Below are 19,949 nucleotides of genomic sequence, written 5' to 3' on the forward strand. Positions count from 1 at the left end.
CAAAGTTAGCATTAAGTTCCAGAGGAAAATTGGCTATAAATATCTTCACCAATGTGACTTAATAAATCTACTTCAAGTATTTTTTTCTGAAAAAAAGTATATGTGTGTGGGTATACATACACATATTTGTGTACACTCACACACATATACACACGTATATATTTATTTACAAAGATGTTTATGCTAATAATGAAAACCCCAAAGTTTTTAGCTCAGACATAATTTAAATACATAAAGTATAAAATAGCAATATTTATAGAATTTTACAGAGAAATTAAACTGAATTGTTTCATAATTTAGGTTATTTGTGATCCTACTTTTTTGAGACAGGGTCTTACCCTGTCCATAATTTTTTAATATTTCCTGTGTTTCACAATATAATATTGCATCTGTTTACAATAATTACATATTTTAAAATCAGAACATATATAGAAATATATATGTGTATATATACAAATATATGTAAACATATATACACAGAATATACATACAAATATATGCTTTACGTCTTTAATATCTATTCTATGCTTGAAAATCACTTCTCACTTTATATCTCAGTTGGTTTTCACGATGGCCATTTAAGAATGTCATTATTGTTCCATTTTGCTGTCAGAATACTGAGATGTAAATTGATAAGTGATCTGCCAATATCTCACAGATAATAAATGCCAAATTTAGCTCGCATAATCAAGTATTCTTTCGCAGGGTGTAGTATTCTTTTTACTGCACTCTGCTGACTGCATATGAAGTGTTACACTTCATAGGTAATAAATATATTTCACCATATTTGTTCACTATAATACTTAGACTTGCCTAAGTAGTAGTTTTAAGTATGTAGGCTTAAATTGATTATAGCAATTTAAAAAATTATTTAGTACTTGAAAAATGTAAATGGCAACACATTCATTTCCTATCAAAAGAAAGATTTCCAAGTAGCTAAATATTGAATGGAACTCTGCCATTTGTATTTCCAAGATTCAGTTGCTACGAAGGACATTGAATTTTCCTATAATGCAAGCATAGCCCAGGGGTGCTATATTTAAAACTACATTGGCATTTCTATTAAAATTCTAGCTTTTCAAAGGTTTATGCCAAAGCCATAAAAATTCTATTTGATAGAAAGGCAGAATTGAAAGTCACTGTGGAGATTGTTTCCTTTCTTTTTCATATAAAATCAGCCTACCTGCTTGTTTTCTTCGTGAAATCCAAACACTTTAACTGAACAAGAATCTTGGGTAACTGTGAGGTTGTTCAGTATACCAGCACTCTACAGATTTGAGAAAACTAAGTTAGTTGTACAGTCTGAAGGCTTGTTTATTCCAAACTCTGTGCTTGTAAATCTAAAAACTCTTTTTGTTAATAGTAATGAACTCCAGACCAAGAACATTTTTAGTCACTATGTCAACAGTTGGTATTGACTAACAAAAGAAATGATAGCTTTTCCATATTATTAATTAACTTCTATGACTTATATTTTATGTTTTGAAGGGTGACATGGAAACCTGTCCACTAACACAGGGGCATGTCAATTTAGAAATTTTGTCTTTATAATTGTTTTTCTGTCACTCAGTTAAATATGCCTTCATTGAGTCCTAGAAGTCTTTGCTTAGAATTGTTATTACTGTAGCAGATAAGCAGGAATACTGGACATAGCTCTGGTTTTTATTCCCCTTTTATTTTAGGCTCAGGGAGTACTTGTGCAGATTTGTTACATAGATAAATTATGTGTCACTGAGGTTTGGTGTGTGAATGATCCCATCACGTAGGCAGTGAGCATAGTACCTAACAGGTAAGCTTCCAGCGCATGCTCCACTCAAGCATTCTGCAGTGTCTGTTTTTCCCATCTTTGTGCCCATATTTATTCAACATTTAGCTTCCACTCATAAGTGAAAACATGCAGTATTTCATTTTCTCTTCCTGCGTTAGACTGCTTGAGACGATGGCCTCCAGCTGCATCCATGTAGTTGCAAAGGACATGGTTTCATTCTTTTTTATGTTTGCATAGTATTCCATGGTGTGTATGAACCACATTTTCTTCATCCAGTCCACCATTTATGGGCATCTTGGTTGAACCCATCATATAGTCTTTGTTATTGAATGTGATGAATATACAAGTGCATATGTCTTTTTGGTAGAACAATTCATTTTCTTTTGGGTATATACCCAGTAGAGGGATTGCTGTGTCACATAATAGTTCTATTTTAAGTTATTTGAGATATCTTCAAACTGCTTTCCACAGTGGCTGAACTGATTTACATTCCCACCAGAAGCATATAAGTATTCCCTTTTCTCTACTACCTCACTATTGTTTTCAACTTTTTAATAATAGCCATTCTGACTGGTGTGAGATGATGTCTCATTGTGGTTTTGATTTGCATTTCTCTAATGATTAGTGATAATGGACATTTTTTTTCATATATTCGTTGGCTCCCTGCATGTCTTCTTTTGAGAAGCATCTGTTCATGTTTTTTACCCATTTTTAATGGAGTTATTTGTTTTTTGTTTGTTGAACTGTTTAAGTTCCTTATGGATTCTGGATATTAGACCTTTGTCAAATGCATAGTTTGTGAATATTTTCTCCCTTTCTGTAAGTTGTCTGTTCACTCTGTTGATAGATTCTTTTGCTGTGCAGAGCTCTTTAATTAGATCGCACTTGTCAATTTTTGTTTTCTCTGTTCTTAAAGGGCTAATAATTTCCTTGGGGGAAATCAGATTAGCTCATGAAACATGCAGTTCAGATACATACTTGTAATCATTGTAAAGCATTCGCTAAAAACATAGATGAAAATCTAATAATGTTAAATACACTTTAACTAGTTATAACCTAATTTTTAAGGATTTTATGACTGAAAACAACATAAGGCAACCTAATGCATAAGGAACATTAAGAAACATGTAAAGATTTATCAAACCATATCTCAATTTTTTTAATTATAAGGTGAGAATTAGCTGTGATCAGTGTTTTTTAAACTGAAAGAGGGCTGTTATACTTCCTTTAAAGTCATGAAAAGTAGTCATGAAATTAAATAAATGGGTCACAACCAGCATTCTTCTAATAAATAAAATGGTATAGAATAGATAAAAACAGAAAACATCAAAGCATATCACATGAGGGTAAGTGCTGTTTCATGAAACATTTTTTAAAGTTATTTTGGGATGTGTCTCTCTGTGTGTGTGTATGTGTCTGTGTAATCCATCATAAGATATACTTCCTTTTGTGGGTCATCATACATAAAATTTAGATTAGGTGGACTAGTTTCATTTCATTTCTTAAATTCTGTAGTTTTGTAAACTGTCTTAGATTCCATCAGGCTGTAACAACACTATGTCACATTAAACACTAATTTCCACTGGATTTAAAACTTTCATCAGTTTAAGCAAAAAATTCATCTCTTCTAAAATCCCTGTTCTCCCAATGTGTTACTGTAGAGAATATGAAGGCTGGAGGTATCCTGCATGTGTCATGATGATTCGAGTATAATTTTTTCTACTCTGGCATTCTTTTCTAGGAATTGAACCAAGTTTGTGCTGAGACTTATTTTCAGTCCTTGAAGTTTCTGCAAGTGCTATATTTCATGCACAGTATCAGGTTGACCCTGAAGCACCAAAGCTCTGTTCCTAAGATCTCATAGTGCAGTTAATGAAATGAATTATTTAAGCTTCTAGCTTGAGCCTACTTGTTTTTGCCAGATATCAAACCTAACCCAACTGACTGGTAAGCCAAAAAATGCTGACCTATCAATTCTCTATTTTTGTCACTTCTCTCTCCTCTTCCTAAGTCCTCCTGCAAAAGATTGCCCATATTCCTCCAGCCAAAAGATAAGGGCACTTTTGTGGAGATCATTTGTCTATTTGCACTTGACCCCCAACTTCCATCCTGCCTGACTGCTGTGTGTTAGGAGACTGAGGTCAGCACATTGTATTTCTCAGACCTCCTCTGACAGCTGGCTTTTTCATGAGTACTTATCATTAGGAGAGGGAACACGAAATCAGAAAGTGGGAGGAAGAGAGAAGATTTCCGTTTCTGGTTCATCCACTTTGGTAGTTGTTGAAAATTGCTAGAAATGCAGACAGAGAGGATGATACTGGACTTCAGCGATCTGGGAAAGGCTACCTTTTCAGTGTCAGTCCTGGGCTGGTTAAGCTGTAACCTCTTTGGTGGATCAAACACCAACTACAACAGAGTTTCTAACAGAATTGCATCAGGCACAAGCTCATGGACTCTAGGTCAAGGACTTTCACAGCTTTTGATGTTTGAGTATCATATCTTTTGCCTTTTCTTTCTCTAGATAATATCACCCTTTCCCCCTTTTGATATTCCTGTCCTTTCTACATGTTTAAAGCCAGTTCTCCATATTGCATTTTCTCTAAATTAATAGTGTTGATCTATTTCTCTAACTGAACTCTGACTCAGTCCTTCAACATAAATGGGGATGGAAGACATATCACCAAAAACAGCACTATTTTGAACATCTGAGTTCCAGCTCTACTTTAGCCTATGGAATAAGAGATGAAGGCGTTTGCTTTGGGTTTATGAGTAGTCTTAGCAAAATTGTTTTTTCCTTATTGGTGCTTGAAGTAAATTAGAACATTGTTCAACAAAAATTCATTGCCTCTGATCTCCATATAGGGAGTACATTTCTATGCTCCACAGATATGGAACATAGCCATGTGATTTCCTTTGATCCATGGGATATGAGTTAAGTAACAGCAATAAAGTAGCAATCTTATGCCTTAGGGGGCATCATATGTTTCTGCCAATGCCTTGGGAATATTCTGACTGCTACCAGAAAAAACTCCTGCTTCAACTGGCTTCTTCCTCTCTCATCCATGCATGGATCAGAACTGCTCCAACACACATGCAGACTTGCAGCACAAAGCTCAGTTGCCTCCACCAAACTACAGGCCTGAGAAAATGAGAATAAAAGCTGTGTTTGTCTATGAGATTTTGAAATTGTTTGATATGCAGACAAAGCTACTTCTGTCATAGTTTTCTACCATATTTTAGCTTTTCCTAACTTATTGACCTCTCTCTATGTAATTGCTAACATAGATAATCCCTGCAATCAGTATCTGTGCAACTCTCTGACCTCGCCATCATGACCTGTTGTGACTGGCTGCGTAATATCTGGTGATTTCATTTAAAGCCATGAGAAAATGAAAATGTTATTAATTTTTCAGCACTTGCATAACACAGAAAGCAACTGGTAGGCTTGGCCAACAATTTCAAGAAATAATATTTCTCAAAAAAGACATATTTTGCTTAAGCTAAAAATGTGTTATCCTTTATTAATTTATGTATTTGTTCATTATTATTATTTCAAATGTGGAGAATATACAGAGTTTCTTGATCTCATTCTAAAGACGGACTCTAAAATATAAACAAATAAATCAACAATATAGTGCCATATGCTATTTTAGATAGGTTGATCAGTGAAGATCTTTGGCCTTTTGCCAGAGTCGTCATAAACACTAGCAGAGTTTATGTTTGTGTTATTGTTGAAATATATGTATAAACCAATAATTTCATAGATTAGTCCAGAAAAAAAATATTCTTTTTTTTATTTAGCAATAATTTTTTAAATGAGATTCTGTGCCTTGCAAAATACTTCATGATGAAAAAGTTGGTATTTATTACAATGTTACCAAAGGATATCTTTCAGAACCCAAATATAAGAACTTTAAGCAGACATATCAAATGATTGGAACTAGAAATTAGCAAATTACCTGAAGAGCTGCTTTCTCCATTTCTCTCTTTTCTGAAGCTGCATTTCCTCTGCTCTTTACTTTGCTTGATGAATATCTAATGTATTCCTTACACTGCAAAATAACTTTCTCTAATTGCCCATGACCCAGTGTGGCCACTTTAGCCCCAGATTCATAGGTATTACACAAAGATAACTGATAACATTCTCCAATTCCAAATTCTTAGTAAGGGGAATCTTATTAACCTTTACTGAGAGCCCAAGCTCAAAACTTCTCTAGGTCAGTGATTCTCAAAGTGCAATTTTTGTACCTATAAGAGTAGCAACACCTGATAATGTGTTAAAGATGCAAATTCACAGGCCCAGCCCCAGACCTACTGAATTGGAACCTCCAGGGTGGCTGTCAGAAATCTGTGTCTCAAGCCTTTCAGGTGATTCTAATGCATGCTAAACTTTGAGGACCACTGCTCTAGGTCATGCCTCTAGTACTAATGAAAATATATGAAAGTAGATCACTCAGTTCATATAAAACTACTCACTTTTATGAATCATGGGGTAGGGCTGGGATGGATTTTGAAGAAATTTATTTTAAATGGAACAGGGAAGTATGGAATAGAAAATAAATTGTTAACCTCCTTAGTACATCTAGGAGCCTTCTCATCTTTTATTCCATTAGGGAAATTAAGCATAGATTGCCTCCCATCCAAGATTGGAATTTTTGTTAATAAAAATTACTTCTACTAAGTATAAGAAATTTATTTTTTATATACGAATAAGTAATAAATTAGAACACACAGGAAATATGTGTTTAATTTTTTTCCAGAGGAATCATATCCAAAGACATAGGAAAGCATTTTACTCACAAGACCCCTCATAAAAAGTAGAGTGTTTGAATTTATCTTATATTGTGTTTTGGATTTTAAAATAGTATAAATATTGTTTTTAGAGCAATTTGATAGCTAAATAACTCCATGAGAATCCCAGCACAATATGGTTCATAAATACTGGATAAAGCTATGTGATGTTCATAAAGTCTTTTCTCTGACATCCTTACATGCTATGTTAGTATTAAATTCATAAAGGCAGCAATGAGTTTTAAAGCATTGCTTGTTCAGAATATCTTCCAGTAAAATAAAGGTCTTGGTATTAGAGTACATCATAGTAGGAGAAGAGAAATTTCTGGTGATTTAATAACCACTATTTACTCTGAAGAAGTAGGAATCAAATAAAGTCCTCATCATCTTAATGCTGTCCCAGGCACTGAATAAAGATAACTACAGGATGTGCCCTTTGTCCTTCAAGAGATTACAATCTGAGAACATTTATTTTGCCTTAAAGAAACTGATTTAAGCAACCTAGCACAGAGAAGTCACACACAGAGTTCCCAGGCAGTTAAAAAGTCGGTGAAACAGAAATGGAAGAGACAGGACTCATTTCATATACATGGAAATAGAAAACTTTTAAGAGTATGAAGACTTGATCTTTTCACTTGTGTTAAATACTCATAAGGTACAAAATAACTTCCTTGATTTCTGTTCAAAATTTTCCCGCTGCAGTTCACTATCTTTGCTTCTCTTCTTCCTCTCTCAACGATAAACTGCTAAAGTAAACCATAGAAAGTGAGACAAAAATGTATTTGTTCTGGGAATATTACAGCCAAATGAAACACATTATTGAGAGCAGATGCATGCAAAAGACAATGTAGAGTGAACAATGTACGTCATGGTGGAGACAGAGAGAAACAGCGAAACAAGACCTGGACATGACCTCAATAGAGACATATTAAGATGTTTAATGAAGGCATGCTTGCCAAAACCTAAATATTGAAACAAACAGAAATCCTAACACTACAAAAACAATTAAATCTAGTTTGTTCATTTGATGGAATAATACACAACAGCTATAAGTCTTAAACTAGACCTGCAGGCATACCTCAGAGATATTGTGGGTTCGGTTCCAAATCATTGCAATATAGTGAGTTATACATATTTTTTGTTTCCCAGTACATAAAAAAGTTACATTTGTACTGTATTGCAGTATATTAAGTGTGCAAAATTATGTCTAAAAAATGCGCACATTAATTTTAAAATATTTTATTGCTAAAAAATGCTTACTATCATCTGAGCCCTTCAGCGAGTTGTAATCTTTTTGCTGGCAAAGATCTTGCTTCATTGTTGATGGCTGCTGACTGATCAGGTGCTAGTTGCTAACGGTTGGGATAGCTGTGGCAATTTCTTAAAATAAGACAACACAGTGGGAGGATCACTTGAGCCTGGGAGGTTGAGGATGCAGTGAGCCATGATTGTGCTCTGCATTCCAGCCTGGGCAAAAGAGCACAACCCTATCACTAAGAAAAGAAAAGAAAATATGAAATAAAATAAAACTAAGACTGCAATACCATATCGACTGACTCTTCCTTTCACAAGAGATTTCTCTGTAGCATATGATGCTGTTTGATAGCATTTTACCCACAGTAGAACTTCTTTTAAAATTGTTTCCTAACTAAGTTTACAGACTATTCTAAATCTATTGACATTTCAACACTGTTCACAGCATCTTGACCAGGAGTAGATTCTGTATCAAGAAATCACTTTCTCTGCTCATCCTTAAATAGTAATTCCTCATCCATTTAGGTTTATCATGAGATTGCAGCAATTCAGTCACATCTTCAGGCTCCACTTTTAGTTCTAGTCTCTTGCTATTTCCACCACACCTACAGTTACTTCCTCCACTTGAACTTCTCAAAGTCATTCATGATGCTTCAAATTGACTTCTTCGAAACTCCCATTAATGTTGTTATTTTGACCTCAACCCACAAATCATGTTCATAATGGCATGTAGGATGGTGAATCTTTTCCAGAAGGTTTTCAAATTACTTTGCCTGGTCCATCAGAGAAATCACTGTCTATGGCACATATTGCCTTGCAAAATGTATTTCTTTTTTATTTCTTTTTTTTTGAGATGGAGTCTTGCTCTGTAGCCCAGGCTGGAGTGCAGTGGCGAAATCTCCGCTCACTGCAAGCTCTGCCTCCTAGGTTCATGCCATTCTCCTGCCTCAGCCTCCCGAGTAGCTGGGACTACAGGCGACCGCCACCACGCCTGGCTAATTTTTTTTTTATTTTTAGTAGAGACGGGGTTTCACCATGTTAGCCAGGATGGTCTCGATCTCCTGACCTCATGATCCACCCACCTCGGCCTCCCAGAGTGCTGCAATTACAGGCATGAGCCACCAAGCCGGGCCACAAAAATGTAGTTCTTAAATAATAAAACTTGAAAGTCAAAATTACTCCTTGATGGTTGCAGGTACTTCCTTTTGTGGAAAAAAAAAAATTACTCCTTGATCCGTGGACTGCAGAATGGTTATATTAGCATGCATGAAAACATGCATGTCTCTTGAATCTCCTTGTGCATCTCTGTCAAAGACTTTGGATGACCAAGTGCATGTCAATGAGCAGTAATATTTTGACAGCAATCTTTAGTGCTCAACAGTGGACTTGAAATATTCTGTAAACCATGCTGTAAACAGATGTGCTGTCATGCAAGCTTTGTTGTTTAATTTATAGAGCACAGGTAGAGTAGGTTTAGCACAATTCTTGAGGGCCCTAGAATTTTTACAATGGTAAATGAGCATTGGCTTGGACTTAAAGTCATCAACTGCATTAACCTCTAACAAGAGAGTCAGCCTATCCTTGAAATTTTGAAACCAGGTATTGACTTCTCCCCTTTAGCTATGAAAGTCTTACATGGCAACTTCTTCCACTAGAAGTTTATTTCATCCACATTGAAATTCTGTTTTTTTTAGTATAGCCGCTTTCATCAATTATCTTATCTAGGTCTTCTGGATAACTTCTGGCAGCTTCTACATCAACACTTCCCTCACCTTGCACTTCTGTGTTATGGAGATGGCGTCTTTCCTTAAACCTCATGACCCAACCTCTGCTAGGTTCAAACTTTTCTTCTGCAACTTGCTCACCTCTCTCAGCCTTCATAGAATTGAAGAGAGTTAGGGCCTTGCTCGGGATTCAGCTTTGGCTTAAAGGAATGTTGTGGGTTTCTTGTCCAGACCGCTAAAAATTTCTCCATATCAGCAAGAAGGCTGTTGGCTTTCTGTCTTTCCTGTGTTCACTGGAGTAGCACTTCTAATTTCCTTAAAGAAAATGTTTCCTTTGCATTCACAGCTTAGCTAATGTTGATGCGAGAGATCTAGCTTTCTGCCTGTCTCTGCTTCCAACGTGCCTTCCTCACTTAGCTTAATTATTTCTGGCTTTTTATTTCTGGCTTTTTATGTAAAGTAAGAGACAAGCAACTCTTCCTTTCACTTAGACACTTGGAGGCCATTGTAGGATTCTACTTGGCCTAATTTCAACATTCTTGTCTCAGTGAATAGGGCAACCTGAGGAGAGGGAGAGAGACAGGAGAGTGGCCAATGGCTGGAACAGTCAGAACACACACAACATTTGTTGATTAAGTTCACCATTTCATATGGGTATGTTTTGTGGCACCCCAAAACAATTATAAGAGTGACATGAAAGATCACTGATCACAGATCACTCTAATAGATAATAATAAGTTAAAATGGAAATACGGAGAGAATTACTAAAATGTGACAGAGACATGAAGTGAGCACATGTTGCTGGAAAATAGCACTCTTAAACGTGCTCAAACCTTCATATTGTAAAAAGCACAATGTTTGCAAAGTACAATAAAGTGGCATGCAATAAAAAGTGTAAGACTGTATATGTGTTAGCATAGGCAGATTGAAAACATATTTGAGTGGAAAAAAAGAAAATTATAAAACGAAACACACACAATACTCTTAAATATGTAAAAATAAAAACCTGCACTAAAACTTATATAAATTTTCTTGCACATATTTGGAGATATAAACTGTCTTTGTGTTTTCCCCTAAGGGAATGCACACAAGTCAGGCAAGGATGGGGAGAGTGGAAGATAGTTGTCAAGGGACTCAACCTTCCAATCTCATATTCTCATTATTTAAAAGACCAAGGCAATAAAGTATTGCTTGTGTAATAAAAATTTGAAAAATGAAAATAAAAGTAAATAAGGCTTAGGAGGCATTTTCAGGAAAGCAAAAGTTTGAATCACACACTCAGGCTGGACTCTAAATGTAATGCATGGTATCTCTTCATGGAAATAGAAGCACTGGATTATCATAGTATGAAACATGCAAATAATTGCTCTTCTTTTGAGTCTATGTTCACCTACTTCTTAGAGTTTGATCTATGCCCCCAAGGAAAGTATATGCTTAGCCTGGCAGGATGAATTCACTTGTTAGCTGAGTACTGGATACTTACTGTGCACCACTCTCTGCTCTGCATAATGGGAATACAACAGTAAACAAAACAACAGAATCTTTCCCTGTGAAACTTATATTGTAGTGTAATATGTAAAAATGTTAGATGGTTGTAAATGATATGAAAAATACAACAGAAGGGAAAATATAAAATTTGAGGGAGTTATTTGGAATGAAATGTAAGCACAAGGATTATTAAGTTGTTACAGGTTTTGAATCATACTCTGAGTTAAATGAGAAACAGTTGCCGAGTTTTAGGCAAAAAAATTATTAGTACCTCTTTGGATGCTGTGTTGAGAATAGAGCAAAACGGAGCCAGGGTAGAAATGGTAAGAACTGTTAGATTACTACAGTAATCCAGACAATAGAATATGGTGCTTTGGACCAGTGTAGTAGCAGAGGGATGATGAGAAATGTTCAAATCAAGATGTGTTTTGAGTGTAAACTCCATAGGATTTGCTGTAGGATATCCTATGGATTTCACAGGGATACTTTACTCCAGAGAATTTAGTTATATTAGTACAAATAAGCAATTTGAAGTTTTAGAGCTAAGCATCAAGGTCTGTATTAATTTAACTTATGGAACAAAAAGAAAAACTAGAATATGTGGAAATTTTATTTTGATCCTAAAATGAATGTCTTTTTATTAAAAAAAAAAGCTAATGCATTAATATAACATTTTGGACTTTGATTTTAAGGCTTGACCATAAATTATAAGAACTTAAGCAGAGCCTCCTGTTGAATTAGTGATACTTGAATGGTCTCACTATGTTATTGTGTTTCCTCACTCATGAGACACAGATTTTTTTCTCATTTTAACATCTTTGAAATTTGATGTGTGTTGAAATCAATAGTGTTTCCCAACAGCAATCAGCCAGTGAGGATAATTCCATTACTTATGTATGGGCAACCATCAAAATGCCAGATAAAACTTGCAGAAAATGTAGCAGTGGCTTGTAGGAAAGCCCAGAAATAATTCTGGAGAGTTCTTTTAAACTCTTAGAAACTATGAGTAAAGAAATTGAATCAGATAGTATTTAGTAAAATTCCTGATGTGGTATTTAAAAGTAGGCTAGATCATCATAATTACAAAGTTGTCTTAAGAATCCATTACTAAAGCATTCCTCTATATATGATTTTAGGAAATACTATATTATCAGTGTTTTTGAAGATCATATCAATTGCTGAATTGAAAAATTACTCAGAAAATTTGTAGTCTAATTATGTAAGATTTACAGAAACAACTCAACCTGTTTTTTATTCTTGATAAAAATATACCCTTTAAAAAGCTCTTTTAGTATACACATATAAAATACAAATGTAAGGGACAATAAGCATTGAATTTTAGTTTCATTGGAAGCATCTTTTTTAGAAGTAACACTGCATCCTAGAGTGAATGGTGCTTCAGAGTCAGGAAGTATACTATGCGCTTTAAAGTAATCTTTTTTTTTTTTTATCAGAAGTAAGATCAAGTTAGCTTTAGAGACCGTAATGGCATAGGAAGTGCATTGAGTCATAATTAAGAGGTCTAGCCATGACATTAACTTGCAGGGAAACATTAGGTGACACCAAAATGTTTATGTTACTGGTCTCTAATGCAAAAATGAAAACAATTGATTAGGAAATACATTATCTGGTAGAAATCATTCTGTAAATGCACTTAGTGTTCCAAACATGTTTGTGGATTTTTTGCATGGCTCCTTATATACAAAATAGTAATCTGCATGGCACATAGCGTTTAGTAATCATTTTACCAGGGATATGGCAATGAAGTTCAAAATAGCAACTTTTGAATTAACTATCTAGAAAAGCTCAAATATATAGCATAACCTCTTAAGTCAGTGAAGCTATCTCTTGAGGAACCAGAGATAATATAATTGTTTTGGAAAATACAAAAACAAATAAATAAGTCCATCTGTTTCTTTGATAATAGAAAAATAAGTACAATTAAGTGGAAACTGTGAGCCAAGTGTCGTTTTTCTGACCACCACATATTAAGTAACATCCTAGTCACTCTCTGTCATCTGCTTCTGCCAGTGACCTACTCCTGTGGTCATAGCATGCATTATATTAGCATTTTAAATTATCTCTTTACTTTGTATGGTCATTCTGTCTCTCAAGAGCATAGTATCTATAAGAACAAAAACTGGTCAGGTTTCTTCACTGCTATATGTTTGGCTTTTAGGAAGTGCCTGAGATACAAGAAGTTTCCAATGAATATTTGTGGTATGAATGAAAAAATGTGGTGTTTGAAAAGAGCTTTGAGTAAAAATCTAAGTACAATATAAATGTAAGAATGTTGTTAAGAATGAGAAAGGGAAGGCATGAATCTTAGCCTATATTTTCAAAGGTACACAGTATATGTGCAAGTACATAAGTGGCTTTGTTCCCACATCAGTATATATGTACTGGTATATATACTGTATACATACATATACAGTATATATGTACTGGTATATATCGGTATATATGTACATATATACATATATACACATAAATATATATATACATAAATATATATATTATATATATATTATATATATTATATATATTTTATATATATTATATCTATTTTATATATATTATATATATTTTATATATGTTATATATATTTTATATATATTATATCTATTTTATATATATTATATATATTTTATATATATTATATATTTTATATATTATATAATATATATTATATATTATATATATATTATATATATTATATATATTATATATATATTTTATATATTTTATATATGGAGAGAGAGAGAGAGTATATATACTGATATGGGAACAATCCCACTTATCTGTGATGTCCAAGGAGAGAGGTGTTTTCAATCTAAAGGATAAGGCAAGGGTTAAGAAAATCAAAATTGATCTTTCTCTTGTTTTCTGTCGCACCCTGACATACTTTAAGATAAATTTTAATGTCATATATTCTATGACATGGAACAATTTGGTGATGGCTTTAGGAAGAATTTTGAGAGTAATTTTTATATCATACTTACTGAAACTTAAATTACCCTGTTGTCTTTTGAATTGCTATAGTTCTATATTTCTATTATAAAATCACAAAAAGAGAGTTTTTTACTGCTTTGAGGTTTTTCCTGTTGCTTAAATTTAGAATACAGGTTTTAGTTATGAGTAAAATTATTTATCTATTTTCTAAACACTTTAACTTGAAGAAGTTGCTATTTAACCTTTTTCTTTAGATGTATAGCTCTTCATCAACCATCTGTGAAATATTTATTAATAATTTTATATGCCTTTGTATTTGTAGTCATGCTTGACCTTAAGAAAAACACTTTTGCAAATAGTAGTTAGTGAATAAATAGTATACACACATTGACATTTAGATAAACCCATCTTTGAAGGACTTTTTTTTGGCAATAACTACTGGGTAAGTGTACTTCACTTCTGGATATATAACTAAGCACAGTTACAGAACTGATCAAATTTTTAGTTGTTAAATAACCATTTTTAATTTCTCTCACTTTTAATGCAGAGAGGGCATTAAAAATGCCTGTCAGTTAATATTTAGAATTTTCAAAATTTGATCTCATCTCAAGTTCTAAGATTACTTCCAGTGAGATAAATAGTACTACACTAAGCATGTTCTACAATAATTTTAAAAAAGATGAATGTTCCCTTTCTTGTCTCTTTCTCTAAGTGTAAATTATTCAGGCCATAATAATATTACTAAGAACTAATACTTTTATGTCCTAATTACATGTCTCTAAACACTAAATATGTAATCACATGTAACTAAAGCACTACTTACTCTATTTATATCACTTCATTTAATCTCAAACAATCCCATGAGGAAGGTAATATTTTAGAATCTAGGAAAAATAATATGGAGAGGTTAAGTATCATTCCCCAGATTAAGAAACTTTAAATTCAGATCTTTCCAACTCTACTCCCAAATCTTAACCATGATGCTATAAAGAAGTAGCATGCAATAACAAGATACAACTTTATAAATTATAGAATAATTTTGTTATAGTGGAAATGTCAATGGCTGATTAAAATGTATTTCTATTGTTATTCCTAACAGTCCTATGTCTTAAAAAATCTGACTTGAGAGGATTGAACCTGATCTATATTTGAGAAAATACTGAGGTATATCTGCTACCATGCTAAACAAATCTGTAAACTGAATAAGGTGATCTCCATTATATCTTTATATGTTTGTTTAATTCTAAGTAAAATAACACACTCTGTCATTAACATAATATAATTTGGCTCAAATACATTAGCATAGATGATTCCTTTGACCCATACAGGCATTTTTAAATTATTAGTCATTTGTCTTGTAACTAGTCATACTAAACATATTTGAATATAAAATTCATTCAAATTAAGCTACAGAACATCTTCATAGTCTTACCTATAGATAACATTTACAGGTAATAAATATTAAATATATATTTTTAATAAATGGACAACAGTATTAAGAACAGAAAAGCCATTGTTCACAAAAAGACATAAGGCATACCTAGTTACGAAATATTTACTTGTTTGCCCTGCAGTTGTCTTAAAATGAATTTGTAATGTGTGATAGGCTGAATAGTAGCCCCTCAAAGATGTCCATGTCCTAATCCCAATCCCTGGAACCTGTGAATGTGTTACCCTGCATGAAAAAAGGAACTTTACAGATGTGATTAGGTCAAGGATCTTGAGGTATGGAGATTACATTGAATTGTAAGAGAGAGGAGGCAGAAAGAACAAAGTCAGTAAAAGGAGATGTGATAATGGAATTAAGGGTTGGAATGATGCACTTTGAAGACACAAGAAGGGGCCAGAGATCAAAGAATGCAGTCAACCTGTAAGTACAGGAAAAGAAAATGGGATTCTCCCCTGAAGCTTCCAGAAAAAACATAGCCTTACCAACACCTTAGTTTTAGACTTCTGACTTCCAGAATTTTAAGAGAATAAATTCATGTCATTCTACATCACTAAATTTGAGATAATTTCTTGTAGCAGTATTAGAAAACTAGTAAATCATGGTTGTTAAATAGGACTTCTCAGAGTTGCACCTCTGGCCAAGATTTGCCATCACACCAGAGATAATCAAACCAAATAAAGCAAAACAAAAATGAGCAAACAAAAACACATGAAAAACAGTTTTCAAAGTACTGGACATCAAATCATGAAAGACAGTCATTTCTTCCGGGCAAATGAAATGAGTAAACATATGAATTGAGCCGTATAATTTTCCTAGTTTGCTGTCTTCAGAGAAATTTCAGGCCATGGCACAGTAAGGAGGAAACTTGGTATAACATGGAGAACTCACTGAGTTGAGGAGACAGAGCTAAGAATCTGAAAAGAACATGGCAGCAAGATTTCACAGAACAGAGTATCTGAAAAGTGAGAATAGCTTCTCAGACATAGAGCTGTGGGAGAGCTGCAATGAGGAAACTGAGGCTGGGGAAATGCCAACCATTAATTAGAATGAATATGGCTTGAAACACACACAGCTGGGAACTGTGTCCAACTCTTCCAGACACACTGGATAAACTCATAATACATGCGATAGAGAACTCAGAAAGTTTATCTCGGTAGTTGGGAATATATACCTATGAAGTGAGCACTGCTCAAGGCACAACTAATAAATTTTAAGAGCAACACCTAAAAGGACCAAACTTCTTACCAGGTAACTTCTCTGAGTCCCCAAAGCTCAATGAGCTATCACTACGTATCTATTAGAATGGCTAACATAAAAAGTAGTGAAAACACCAAATGTTGGTGAAGATACACAGAAATTGCTGGTGGAAATGTAAAATGTTAATGGCCATTCTGGAAAACAGTTAAACAGTTTCTGAAAAAATTAAATATGTAGCTGCCATACAACCTAGCAACTGCATTTCTGAATATCTCAGCAATGTGAAGACTAATGTTCACACAAAGCTTTTATGTTAATGTTTATAGCAGTTTTATTAATAATAGGCACAAACTGGAAATAACCTATATGCCTCTTGCTGAGTGAATAAACAAATTGTGGCACATTTGCACCATGGAATGCTACTTAACAATAAAAAGAATAAGCTGTTGATATACACAAGAACTTGAATGAATCTCCAGAGAATTATGCTGAGTGAAAACATCCAATCCCAAAAAGTTGCGTACTGTATGATTCCATTTAAAGAACATTCGAGGCTGGGTGTGGGGGCTCACGCCTGTTATCGCAGCACTTTGGGAGGCCGAGGGAGGTGGATCACGAGGTCAGGAGATTGAGACTATCCTGGCCAACGTGCTGAAACCCCATCTCTACTAAAAATACAAAAAATTAGCTGGGCGTGGTGGCAGGCACCTGTAGTCCCAGCTACTGGGGAGGCTGAGGCAAGAGAATGGCATGAACCCGGGAGGCGGAGCTTGCAGTGGGCCAAGATCACGCCACTGCACTCCAGCCTGGGTGACAGAGCGAAACTCTGTCTCAAAAAAAAAAAAAAAAAAAAACAAAAACAAAATTCGAACATTATTGAAATAACAAAATGTCAGACATAGAGATCAGATTAGTGGTTTCCAGTGGTAAAGAAGTGGGTGGAGTGAAGTGGATGTGGATGCAAAAAAACAACATGAAGAATCTGTGTGGTGATGAAGAATCTTTCTGCCAGGCCCAGCTGCCTGCCCCAGCACAGGCCTTCCCCCAGGCACCCTGGCCTCCACTGCCAGGACACACTTGTTTGAGGCCTGGTTTCCACCACGGCTGCCACGCTGATTCTCCGTTCCGCACATCGTGTCCTATCAAAATGCATGATGGTACCACTCCTTGTGTTTAAAAGAGCCAGTTATTTTGTCAGGCAGTGATGACTGCCTGCTGAACAGAAAAGTAGACCCCGTTGCCTCTGCTCTCAGGGTGTTCATAGTATAGTGGGGCTGGCACACAGGAACGAGGGGTGTATCTTGAGTTCTGTATCTTGGCTCTTTCAATGTCAATATCCTGGTTGGCATATTTTCCTGTACTTTTGCAATATGTTAGCATTGGAAGAGTCTCAATAAGAATGCACAGAATCTCTCAACATTACTTCTTACAACTTCATGTGAATCTACAATTATCTTAAAATAAAAAGTTTAATTATAAAAAGATAACTGGCCAATTAAATCAAAATAGAAATAGATTTTGAAGTTTATAACATATATTTATAACATACGTATTTGTATATACATGTACATATATGTACATATATTTATAACATATGTATAAATACAATAGATGCCAACAGGGCAAATGGAAATATACAATTTAAAGTTTCTTATTCTATAGGTGAAATTGATAGCATCAGCTGAAGACAGACTGTGATAAGTTATAGATATGAACTATAAATCCTAAAGTAACTATAAAAAAACAAAAACTTATAGCCGATAATTACCAAAGGAGATAAAGCACAATCTTAAAAACAATTATTTCCCAAAAAGTGAGAAATGGAAAAATAGGGGATAAAGAACACAAGGGACAAAGTGAAAACATCAAGATAATAGACTTGAACATAACCACGTCAATTTTACATTAATTGTATATAGTCTAAATGCTCTTTCAAGACACTGTTAAGCAAATTAATTTTTTTCACTTGTAAAATCTATTTTAATTCAATTTTATTTTTCACGTTCCAGGGTATATGTGCAGGATATGCAGGTTTGTTATGTAGGAAAATGTGTGCCATAGTGGTTTGCTGCACCTATCAACCCATCACCTAGGTATTAAGCCCCACATGAATTAGCTGTTTTTCCTGATGTTCTCCCTCTCCACACCTCCTCCTAACAGGCCCCAGTGTGTGTTGTTCCCCTCCCTGTGTCCATGTGTTCTCATCGTTCAACTTGAGAACATGCAATATTTGGTTTCCTGTTCCTGTGTTAGTTTGCTGAGGATGATGGCTTCCGGCTTCACCCATGTCCCTGGAACGAACATGATCTCGTTCCTTTTTATGGCTGCATAGAATTCTATGGTGTATAAGTGCCACATTTTCTTTATCTGATCTATAATTGATGGGCATTTGGGTTGATTCCATGTCTTTGCCATTGCAAATAGGGGGATGAACATACACATGGATGTATCTTTATAATAGAATAATTTATATTCCTTTGGGTATATACTCATTAATGAGATTGCTGAGTCAATGGTATTTCTGCCTCCAGATCTTTGAGAAATCGCCATACTGTCTTCAACAATGGTTGAACTAATTTACATTCCCACCAACAGTTTAAAAAGGTTCTTATTTCTTCACAACTTGCACAGCATCTGTTGTTTCTTGACTTTTTAATAATCGTCATTCTGACTGAAGTGAGATCATATCTCATTGTGATTTTGATTTAAATTCCTCTAATGATAAGTGATGTTGAGCTTTCTTTCATATGTTTGTTGACTGCATGAATGTCTACTTTTGAGAAGTTTCTGTTCATGTCGTTTGTCCACTTTTTAATGGTTTTTCTTCCTTGTAAATTTGTTTATGTTCCTTGTAGACTCTGGATTTTAGATCTTTGTCACATGGATACATTGCAAAAATTTTCTTCCATCCTATAGGTTGCCTGTTCACTCTGATGATAATTCATTCTGCTGTGCAGAAGCTCTTTAGTTTAATTAGATTCCATTTGTCAATTTTTGTTTTAGTTGCAATTGCTTTGGACATTTTTGTCATGAAATCTTTGCCTGTACCTATGTCTTGAATGGTATTGCCTATATTTTCTTCTATGGTTTTTATAGTTTTGGGTTTTATATTTAAGTCTTTAATCCATCTAGAGTTAATTTTTGCACAAGATGTAAGGAAGGGCTCCAGTTTTAATATTCTGCGTATGGCTAGCCAGTTCACCCAGCAACATTTATTAAACAGGGAATCCTTTCCACATTGCTTGTTTTAGTATGGTTTGTCAAAGATCAGACAGCTGTAGATGTGTGGTGTTATTTCTGAGTTCTCTATTGTTTTCCATTGGTC

Source organism: Symphalangus syndactylus, chromosome 22 (genome assembly GCF_028878055.3).
Source record: "Symphalangus syndactylus isolate Jambi chromosome 22, NHGRI_mSymSyn1-v2.1_pri, whole genome shotgun sequence".
NCBI lineage: Eukaryota > Metazoa > Chordata > Mammalia > Primates > Hylobatidae > Symphalangus > Symphalangus syndactylus.